We start from the raw sequence: 11,902 nt of genomic DNA on the forward strand, positions 1-11,902 counted from the left end.
GTGGGATAGAGAATTTTCACAAAATGTTGATGTTGTATACCATACCAAGGTTCCTTGCTCTATGACCATACTTACAGAACTTGAATTGAAATTTATGTGTCAGTGTCGTATCAAGTTCACCATAACAAGCTGTAGGCCTATATGCCAAGTTTGTTGACATTTTGTTCACAATTTTTTTTTCTTCTTCATATGCACACTTCTATTTTTCTTTTTCTTTCAAACAGTTCATTCATGACAACATTGAAATAATATCAAGCTACATTGTGATAAATGTATGAACTACTTTGTGATGGTTTATCAATTGTTAGGGGTCTTTGTGGATAATGAGGTGCAGGTGTTGGAAATCTTTATTTAACTGGTCTGTTCTAAAAAAGAATATTGACTCATAAACCCAGATTGGCTTGGCATTTATACCCCCATCTATAACCTGGAGTAGTTAGTCTACTTTCTGGCTGAAAGTATACTAACTATACCCAGTTACAGCATGATGGCCTAAAGTGCTACAAGTTGTGACTTTTATTGGTGATTTATTGGCAACAAAATTTGGTAACAGGTGTTAGCATCAACAACATCCTGTGAAGGATGGAATTACAAAATCATCAAATGAAAAACACCAATGTACAAAAGTATAAAGAGCAAACATTAGTACAGCCCTACAAATGAAATGATTGATCACTTTGGTTATCAATTTTGTTAAAACCCCATTCTGCAAGGTTTCACAAGGTGAAGCAAAATTCTCTGTGGACCTTGATAAAAGGGAATCACAGTTTTGGGGGGGGTTGTTGTGATCGGAGACATTCCTGCCACTGCTACTGCTAGACTTGTTTTGTGAAGTCACTAACAATGAGAGACCAGTGGAACTGCCATATTACATTGCTGTAGATTACCAATTCTCCTTCAAGAGAAAAAAAAAAGCCACAAAAGGTGTGCGGTGTTTTACAATACTGGACACCAGTGGACAAAGTGTTATAAAATAAACAAACACTTTGCTGGAGAAGTGGGGGTATTTGTCCTGAGTGGAAAGTGAAAATGGGGGGATTTGGGAGGACAAGCCCCAACGGACCTTGCCCCAGGGTGGGGGGGGGCCTACTTTGGCACGCAGAAATAGCATTTATATAAAGTGTTTCGGTACCTGTGTGATTGATGTGTTTACAAAAATTACGAAAAGAGTGGAGAAGTGAAAAAAAGACAACTCAGAGAGGTGAAAAAAGACAACTCATGCGAGAAATGTTTGTTTATTTGTAATTACTTATCAAGGAGTGGGCTTTGGTGTAAAGTGTGCCTAAGCCCAGTGATACCATATGTATGTGGGTCCTTTCTCTATGGTTTTACACACAGTCTGGTTTGATCACATCATCATGTTATTACCATTGACTAATTCTGTTGGATGTTGATAGATTCTGTCAAGTAAAACCAACAAAATGTAGATTCCAGCAGAGGTGAAAAGATGATGATAGAACTGAACGTTGACGTCTTGGTACCCAGTGGACAAAGTTATAAGATGATCTTATGAGAGAGATTAACCTAGGGGGTTAGGGAACTCGGTGTCAATAAACTTCATGTTTTGGTCTAGTTATTTGCCCATTCCCCATCGGACACACGCACATGCTTTGATAAACGGACATGTGGGTCAATTTATAACTAGTCCTTGCCAACAGAACCTGGATATTAATCTAGTGCTGGGGCTGCATCCTGTCACAGTGTCAATGGCATCGGAGCCAGCCTGCAGGATAAAGCAAACCCCTCAAAACCTCATTACCAAATTTGGTTACCTTTGGCACTGAAGGATTCGTTGCCTTTGATTTTGTCCGCGCTCTCTATTGGAATAATGTTTCAAAGTAAACTGTTACAGAACACATTTGAAATAGGAGTGTATATACAGCTCCGTTACCAATCAGAGAGTCCTGCCAGGCAAACACATGTTGTCGGCTTGGAACACAAAGGGTAAGACTCAAGCTCAGCAAAAACCACAAAAAGGTCCAGATTTCACCCCTAGAATAGAACGCCCGATCACCAGCAACCAGCCGTAGGAGGTAGAACAAATTCACAATGGGCCAAGATTTGGGAACATACTGTAATTAACACGCCCTGCTTTCTCATTTACAGACATGCCCCTTATGTGCTGGATGAATGCATCAGGGCTGGTGGCTTATAATCCCTTTTGCACCAGAACACAAAAAGCAGGCCTTCCTGGTTACATTTTCACATGCTTGGAAAAATGTTGCAACATTTTCTTCATGTGACAGGTCTCCCTCTAGCATTGGTTGCTGTGTGCCATATTCCTTTCAAAATAAACAATATAACAGTGAAATTGTTGCCCTAATATTGGGGATATTTTCAGACATAAAATTGTCGATATTTGACATATATTTTTGCTGGCTTGACTTTATCTTTATAAAAAAAACACCATTTTTATATACATGTTTACTTTAAAAACAATCAAATGCAAGTTTTAAGAAGACAACTAAAACGAAATTGCAGTAAACCTCAAAGATCTAAATCCTGTGCAATTTATTTGTAAACTCCAAATTATTGACAACAATTTTTTGTTGCCATTGCCAGAACCTTGAAAAGGTGTGACGGATTTGCGTAGTTTATTTCATTGTATGTTTTTGTCCTTGGTTGTCCCATTATCACACCATCCTTTGTAATGGAGTTTTCGTCATCAGTTGTGGTGTTTGTTGGCCTTATGTCAGGGAATAATTTCAATTATTCAAGTTCCGGTTTGATTACAAAATGCTGTTTCACTTTGCATTGACTGGTTTTTATTATTTGGTTTTTGTTTACTTACGATTGTTGTGGTACTGAAGTTGGTGGGGCGGGGGGCAAATGTTTATTTGCAACATTTGTGTGGGAACATTTAACGATGAGGAATAATCAGTTTGATCGTGACTGACTGAAACATATGTTTATGATATTTCCTTGTTTTGAATTAGTAACTATTGAGGCATTGCACATTCGGAGTGTTGCATCCAAATATCTTTACTTCAATTTAATAACAAAAATGTTCCTTTTGTGTTGAAAATGAGTTTTCAAAAATTAACTAAATAAGGTAATGAGAAAATTGTATAGGTTTTTGACTAGTACCAGTAGGTTCACAGGGTCTTTACTAGTACAGTGATTAAGTAAACTTTCTTTTAGAGTCCTTGGCTTCACAAAAATGATGAACTAAATGTAATGATTGTTTATTGTTGAGAGTATGTCCCTCAAACTAGAAGTTTGATATAGTAGTCCTTCTTGAATATATAACTTTACGTCCAAGGCAAAAAATGCCTTAACCCAGTTGCGAGACAGCCCTGGCAGGCTTTCAGCAACTAGCCTCCCTTCAACAACAACAAAGTTTCCAAAGTCGGTATATTTGCTTTCAACTCTATTATACGTCTATCCTCCAAAGGGTTAGGGGTGCGTGTGTTTGCTCTCTCTCCCTCTCTCACTCTCTGTTATTCCTTCATCTTCTTAAGGGGGTGCATGCACTCTACACATTGGTGCGCCTAGGGGTGTGACCACCCATGTGTGATGCACCCCCATTGCGAGGGGAGTTCATGCCTTTAAGTAATGAGTGAAATATTGTAAAGAAAAGTGTCTAAACCAGGATGGTTCATGACATACGTTGCCTGTGGGGATTTACTAGTGGTAGACCACCCTCGCTTTTTGTATATTTGGATATTTTTTTATAGAGTGTTCATTTTGCAAATGGAAAGTTTGCATTTTGGAGTTGACAGTTTGAAATTTGGTTTTTGGACAGCGTAACAGCATTTGAATTATATTTTGATTTTTTTGTTATAGAGAGTTCATTTTGCAATTGAAAAGTTTGCATTAATTTTGTGGAGTTAAAAGTTTTGAAATTTGCTTTTTGAATTAAAGAGAGTCCCTGATAATGAGTTCATGATTGTTTTGGGGTTTTTTACCTGCAGAATAATTTGCTTTTGGAAAGTTTTCATGTGAAGTTGACATTTTGAATTTTTTTTTATATATTTTTTTTAATTGTTTTTTTTTTTTTTTTTGGGGGGGGGGGGCAGCGTAACAGCATTCCAATGTAGAGAGGTTCGTCAAAATGTCTTCATGATTGTTGTTGTTTGTTCCACAGGGAAGGAGTGGTGCATGGGTCCAACCCTTCAATAGTATCTATTTTGGTCCCTGTAGAAATCAGTTAATTTGCAGACATAGGTCCTTTGTATGGTTGACAAAAGATGGCACCATTAGTTTTTGGTGTTTATTTACCAGGTTTTACTCCCTTTGATCATGGGTGCCAAGATCCCTGTCTCCCACCCAAACAGTGCCTGTCTTTCTAGAGGATGAGTTTGTCTGCGTCTACAATGTTGTGAAACTCATCCCTACTGGCTCTGACCCCTCAAAGATGTCTGCCATCCCCCCTACAGTATCAGTGGTATGGAACAAAGATCAGTCATTAGAAATTAAAGGATTTGTCTGGATCATGTCTGCAGAGGTGTGGATTATCCCTTGATCTCTTTTGTAGCGCTGTCTGCTGTGACTGTTTATTTGTGACAGCAGGGGATTTAATTATGAGTTGTTGAGATGGTCTGGGCGCCCTGCTGACAAAATACAGATTTGGGGAACTCTAAAAACTTTAATCATAGTTGACTAATTCTATCAGATTTGACCATGATTTGACAAAGGAGGACAGCAATGGTTAAACCAGAGAAAGGACAACAGAAGTTCCATGATCAGTATTTATTAGTATGCCATGATGACAACTGTTTATGCTGGGTTTTCCTGGAAAACTCAATCAATGCAACCCGTGGGAAAACTGCAAAAAGTGTAGCTTCAAAGGGCTAAAGGGAAGGGGTCTGGATTAGAATCGGGAGGGTCAACTTTGTAAACTGTAAAAAGTTTATCCCCTGGCTTGTGAGATATAAATAAGGGCAAACTTGTTAATGGCCTGTTATCTCATCAGACATTTAAAGTTATGTTAAATCCACCTGTCTCCCTCCTTCTGTGATTTCAATTTGAAGTCACACTTCTCTGGAATCACATCTGCAACAACAACAATAACAACAACAACAACAACAACAACAATAACAAAACATCCCAAAATGGAAGACTATTTTTCTCATTAAATATCATTCATAATACAGCCATGTCAAAACCTGTAAATGTCCAAACTCCAGCATCTGACCTCCCCTTCTGATACCCCCTGTTTTTCAGCCAAGGTCACTGTTCCCCTCCATTAAATCCAATTACATTTAAACTGACATTTTCTAAATCGTTGACACACTCGATCAAATTATTTTATGTTGTGTCCATCCACAGCGCAATAGATTGACACCCAGGGGCGAGCTTATGTGCAACAAATTAGTCCCATATGTTCACGGTTGTACCAGAGAAACTCACTGGTTGCTTACTCCAAAGAAAATAATGACAAATTTGCTGGGAATGGGTTTTTTTTATGGAGGGAAAAATGCAATATTAAACTGGATGCTGATTCAATTAATTTTTATTGAGTTTGATTACAGATATTGAAAATATAGACGGGAACGTAAAACTTGAGAAAGTTTCTGCAGTGTTATGACTTTTTGAACTTAGCCCTAGCCCTACTGAGCGAAATGTTAAGTTATCAACCACCGGTTCTTCCCAGAACCAACAGTACTCAAAAGAGATTTTCACATGGCGCTACCGCCAAACCTCACCTGATTTTGTTAAACTTGGTTTGGAACTAATAACCAGGATCTTCTCTTGACTTCAATCTCTTTGTGAAAACCCAGATAGCTTGTCATCGACTTCATTACAGTCTATTATCGGAGTGGAAAGTACCAACAAGTGTCTCAAATCTAAAATCAATAACTAGTTTGAAACCATATTGATAAATCAATCTAGCTGTAAGCATGGGGTTGTTGACTCTGTTACATGATTCAGTAAACAAGGAAAGAGAATAGGCTGAAAAGTTGTTTGTGGACGGACTGCTGTTTTGTAGGTATGGTTTCTACACTTGAAGGCACTGGACACCTGTTGCAAGAGAATAATGAGAGAAAAACACCCTTGTTTTACACGTTTATGTGCTTTCTGATGCCTAATAGGTTTCAGGCCTGAAGTTTTTGAATATTTGAGTGAGAAATTACCTCCTCAAGAAAGTTTCATCAGAGGGAGCCGTTTCTCACAATGTTTTATACTAACAGCTCTTAACAGCTCTCTCCATTGCTCGTTACCAAGTAAGTTTTTATGCTAACATTTATTTTGAGTATATTACCAATAGTGTTGAATGCCTTTAAACAGGGGTGTACTAGCCTGTACTTTCATCAATACCTGTTCCTCCTTGGTTATGTTTTTTTTGTTTTTTGTTTTTTCAATGGATTTCCCAATACACTCGTTAATGGTGACTTGGTTTTTACAATATCTGCTGCACGTCCTTCTTTTTTTTCTGTGTTAAAGAGCGATATTAAATCAGGTCCTTGCTCTATGCAGATTAAATCTATCTTTATCTCATGAGACTTAGAAACTGAAAAGAAATGTTTGGAATACCACACACTGTGACACCACGTTCTCTTTGTTACTGGTTGACACAACCCAAACTGAAAAGTAACAACATTCCAGGAGGAATTTGTTTAAAATCTGTAATTCTTTATCGTTGCTCTTTTTGTCCCGCCCCCCCCCCCCCCAGTAAGTAAGTATTAAGAAGTATTTTAAGTTATGGTGATCAGCGGTACATAGTGTCAACTCTTAAAGTGTGAATGAAAACTTTTAGGCAATGACCACACACATTCACTTTTTATGCGTAGTCGGAAGAAACAAAGCGTCCACTTCCATCTACTGTAGAGCAAAATCCTGGATCGGTGAGGAACTTGCTAATCCAACTGTGCATTTATCAGGCCTCGTCCTCCCTTAAGAAGCCAGCGTACAAAGGGAGGATTTGAGTTCCGTTGTCTGAATGAAGTTGAGTATAAGAGATGGGATTGTTCGTGGAGACGGTGTACGCAACAAAAGAGCGGCAACTTGGAGAGAACATGAAGAGTGCATGGCATGCAGAGTGACTGGATTACTCAAATCTCTTAGGACCTTCGGATTTCCGATTTCTTTCATTTCCATCCTTCATTGGGATTCTTTTTTTCTTTTTTCTTTTCAACATCTTTCTATTTCCATCTTTAGTATTGTGTTTCTCTTTTTTTAGAGGAAGGGTTGTTGTAGAAAAGGAGCTTTATATCACATAGAAAGGGGGGTTTTGTGGCGATGAATCGTCAGGAATGTTTATTGGTTTGGTGAAACCTAACCTGTGCAGGTCTCAATGAATTTATCTTTCTTATTCATCGCTCAGAAATGTCTTCGCTTAAAAAAAAAAAGGGTTCAAGCAACAATGCAGCGTGTCTGTGGAGATGCTCTTTTCCTCTTTCTTTGTGAAAGTGCTGTGTCCTGTGATATTTTGAATCTAAGATATGTGGGTTGTGTTTGGCAGGTTTTTTAAGTGAAGAACGTGACGATATGGACCCTTGCTCAATTACAGACAAATTTACCTGGAAATCATGCAAAAGAATTTGAAGAATGAAGGGCCTTTAACGTTTTGAGAGACAACTTTGAAAAGGTGATTCAAACAAATTTTTATTTGAGAACAATTTGTCTTGAATTGTTTCTCAGATAGTGTATTCAAATTACTATTTTTCCTGCGTGGACATAACCGCTCCAGATTTTCGTCAAAATTTCAAATCCAAAGGTTTTTGCCTTCAAGGATTCTGTTGTTTTTGGGAGACTTTAACCTAACTGGTCCCTGACCCAGAGTTAAAGTTCTTAGTACACAGTTGCTGGAATTGATTCAAAACTCCTTGAGTTTGTTCATTCCTGTAAAATAAAAGAGATAGAGAGGGCCTGTTTGTCACCATATATTATTCAAGAACAAGGACACTATCTCCAAAGAGTAGAGGGTCAGTGCGTAGAGAAATGGTCAGTGATAAATGAGAAAGGTCTAATTTACTGCCCTCTAAAAGAAAATAATTGAGCAATTAATTACAAGTTTTAGTCAGGTCCTATACTATTGATCCCCACCTGGGGGATAGTTTGTGGTAGGTCTAGTCTTGAGAAAGCAAGGTCCAGTTTTGTTGTGTGGCTACAGTTGAAAAGTCACCAAGCCTGACAAAGGGATGGTCTTTCTATGATAGTGGCTTTGAGAGAACAAAGCAGTGGTAGGTGGCCAGAAAGGGGATTAAGATTTTACAAAGGCTGCGGTCAAAGTGGCAGCTTATTGTTTTCTGACCAGTCGCTTGACCGCCCAACAAAAAAAGCTACTTTTGATTAACTTGGATGCCTGGGTTGGCTTGTGGTGTTAATTGATCTTTGTGTCTGGCATGCTTGAGGGAGGGATTGGAAGTGGCTTAATGGAGTGGAGCAATTCATAACTCAGCTAGCTGCCCATCCATGAAGTAAATTCTCCCTGATCAGAACATGATCAGAACAACTCTTGACTGTCAGTAGACCCACACACCCTCCAGGATATCTCGGGAATGAGGGATGACATTCTCTGAAGTTACAGTTTTCACTAAATTTGTAGAGTTTTGACTCCATCCTTTCCTCCTTGGGATGTCCATTCTTATCTCCACCTGGACGACTTCAGAAGTACCACCTGTTTTTGTGATTTAAAAATAAATCCATCTTGAAGAGGCTCCTTGAATCACCTGGGCAGCGTTAACTTCATGCTTCAGCAAACTGGCTCCAAAGATCTTACCAATCAAGAAGCAATTCAGCCAATAGACTTTAAAGGAAATCTCCTCCTACTTTTAGTCAGATCAGAGACTACCGGTTTGCTACCACCCTGGTAAGGTGGCGTTGTGGTACTGGTGCCATATATTTCATTTGTCCAGTAAAAGTTCGACCTGCTCTTAACTTGTGGTTTGGTGGTCAACTTGTCGCTTCATGTGTTCTTCATCGTTCGTGATTGTTTCTTCATCAAGGGTTCTTCTGACCATCGTTGGTGTTTCAGCACTGCGAGTTCACCATTCTTGAAACTTGTTGGGGGGATTTGTTATCCTACTGGTCTTGACTTGACCCAGGATTGATTTCTTTGCTCCACGATGCCTGCGAATGCGTTTCATAATGTGAGTACCACTGCAAGAGCTACGACGAGAAAAACAAAAGCAGATACTATTTAGAATCTACTTCTCTTTCTATTCACTCTGATTTGAAAAATTGTGGTTCTCTTTTTAGATTTGTTTATATTGTATCTTCTTTCAATGTTACATTTTTTTAAATAACATAGGTGAACCATCTGGTGTGCTCAAACATGGACAACCTCAATGTTTGAAATGAATTGAGCAAGGTTGGATTTTAAAGAAGGTTGTCATTAGTCAATTAGTTTATTGACAACAATGGTGTTTATGCTTTCATTATTTTCTTACAAATTTGATGACCAATTAAGTCCAAATTTTCACAGGGTTTGTTATAATGGGATACACCAAGTGAGAAAAGAATCAAATGTGTCTAGTGCCTTAAACAATCAATGTGTACAAAGTTTGTTCGCACATTTTTAATCCACTCAACAAGTTTATCGAGAAAGCTGTGAACCATCCTGATTGAAAACTTCCTGGTTGTAATTAATCTACTCTTGGAATTAAGCGCTTTAGGTGTTAAAGACCGCTAATTGAATCTCACTCCTTCCAGAAAAGCTTTCAGCAAAAATAAACAAACCGGGGTTGAAAAATGTGGAGTAGATTATTCCTGCATGGGGTGAAGGGGTGAATAAGTGAAATGGAAACTTGTGTGTCAACTCAGTGAGCAGTAGTGGTCCCACTAGTCTTAGTTCAAGCCTTTGTCTATGGTTCAAGACTCTGAGAACACTGTGATAGTGGTCTATGGCTTATCTTGTGATAGTGGTCTATGAAGTGAGTCTAGAACCAAGAATTGAACACCTTGACCATTCTAAACCATAGCTAAACCCAATCTTTGACATCCCTGGACAAAATTATTATTATTATTATTAATAGTGAAACATTTTGGACCAGGCTTCTCGGACTCCTGCCTCCATGTATTTATTGCTTATTGTACCTTTTCTGTACATCCCCAATCTTTAAAAAAATAAATCTGTGGTGGGATTAGATTTAGGAAGTATTTTTTCCCATGCCAAATCAGCCCCCTGTATTACTTTCACATCAGAAAGCCTAACCATTGTCCTTCATTGTGCTATCATTTCATGAAACAGAATGGTTTATTTTGTATCGGCGTCCCAATAAAGTAAAGTAACAAAAAAGCTCCAAATGGTACTGCCTGGAAGTGTCCAAGGACACGATTGTTTTTTCTGCGCTCTCTTAAAATACATGATGCACAAAAGGATTTAAAACTGTCAAATGAAACAATTTACTGATCCATAAAGCAGTTGTGTCTGTTACATTTCTGCGGTTGATTTCCTGCAGAACCTCTAACTCCAGTGAAGTAGACAGCCGTCATTAATTCATTCCACTTTTGCCTGGAATCTCAAGTTTTGTGGGCAGCTTGCTCTGGTCTGGAGCCCCCCTGAAGTGCAGTAATTTATCTCATTTATTGAAAGAGAGCAGCTGGAACCCAAACTTAATCTCTTCCAGGGGGCCCATGATGTGTGATTGGGAAAAAGTTCCTTGAAAGGGGGGGAAAGGTTGTGTTGGGGGAATTAGCTAGCTGTAGGAATGAATTAAGAGATTAATTGTGGTAGATAAAAGAATTGGCAAATCCAAGAAGCAAGATCCAGTAACCTAAATGTGGTCACCAACCAAGAATGTGACTGACTGTATTTTACACTCTCACTCTTTGCCTCCTTGGTTTTATTGGTGTCAAAATACGGACACACAAGCTAACATGAGAATTATTGTTCTTATTTTCATAAATGTTGTCATATCTCTGAAGGTATCGATAACACTAACAGTCAGTCATCATACGGGTGTACAATATAGGAACAATTTCGCTGGAGGTGGAAACCCAAGAAGTTGGAGGAAAGCTGTAGGGAACCCATTAAGAAGCTTTCATTAAGAAGCAAAGCTTCTTAAACCATGGTTAAACACGAGCACGCCATTCATTATGTTGCTACGTCTGTACTCCCTCTCTCTCTGAAAACTTTTAAAGCATTCACGGACCAAAATATCTAAACCATTATTACAGAATTCTTTCATATTTGTGTCAATATTTGTGCAGGGATCTCTTTTCCCCCTTGTCCCAAGGCAAAATAATTCTGCGCTATAAAAGCTAACCTTCAGGGGGATTGTCATCTAGTATGACAGTTTGTTATCTTATCCCTGACAACAAATGACATTCCTGTTTTTTCTAAATGGTGGCGCTCCGTCAGTCAATGGAGGTAGAATGTTCGATTGTCAGACAACAATTCTCCGATTGTTGAACAACATTCAAATCTCAATCATGAAAATAAGAATCGTCGCAAATCCTCCCGGAGTGACTTAAAGAAGATGCTGTTTTGTTCTTGTGACAGCGGAATAAAGAGAAACAGGATGAGAAGAAATTTCATAGAGATGAGGCTTGATTTGGGGGAAGAATTCTTAGACAATGGTCAGTTAATCCATAGACGGCTTAAGGACAATCCCAAAAGGGATTATCCGAGCTTTGAGAAATCACAGTCCCTGAGTGGAACGGAATTCAAGATATGTCCCGGGGATGCTCAGAAGGGATTTGTGAGTTTTTTTTTCTTCTTTTTTCGTCGCCGTCATTCATAATGAGAATGATGACCCTGTCGATGGATTAGGATTTTGTTTCTTATCCAGCAGTCATCCCTCTTGTCTTTACCTCATTGTAGTCTTCATAACAGATGTCAGTTGGGCGTCGCATCTTTTAGTGATGTTACAGACGGTCAATTGTATCTTTTCTCTAAAAAGGAATTTGGAGCAAGAAGAATGAGAACAAAGAGCATTTTTGCAAGATTTTACGCAAAGAAGAGAAATATTTGACTAGAGGTGGGGATGGATCAGTGTGTGAATGGAAAGAAGGT

At 38.6% G+C, this 11,902-nt stretch overlaps 1 protein-coding gene across 6 annotated transcripts in view; it reads left to right on the top strand.

Moving 5' to 3' along the window:
• The window catches only part of LOC139939417 (neuron navigator 2-like), a 257,010-nt gene that overhangs the window by 225,685 nt on the left and 19,423 nt on the right, over nt 1-11,902 (top strand). The gene's annotated exons all lie outside the window — the stretch shown is intronic.

This window comes from Asterias amurensis, chromosome 7 (assembly GCF_032118995.1).
Source record: "Asterias amurensis chromosome 7, ASM3211899v1".
Classification (NCBI taxonomy): domain Eukaryota; kingdom Metazoa; phylum Echinodermata; class Asteroidea; order Forcipulatida; family Asteriidae; genus Asterias; species Asterias amurensis.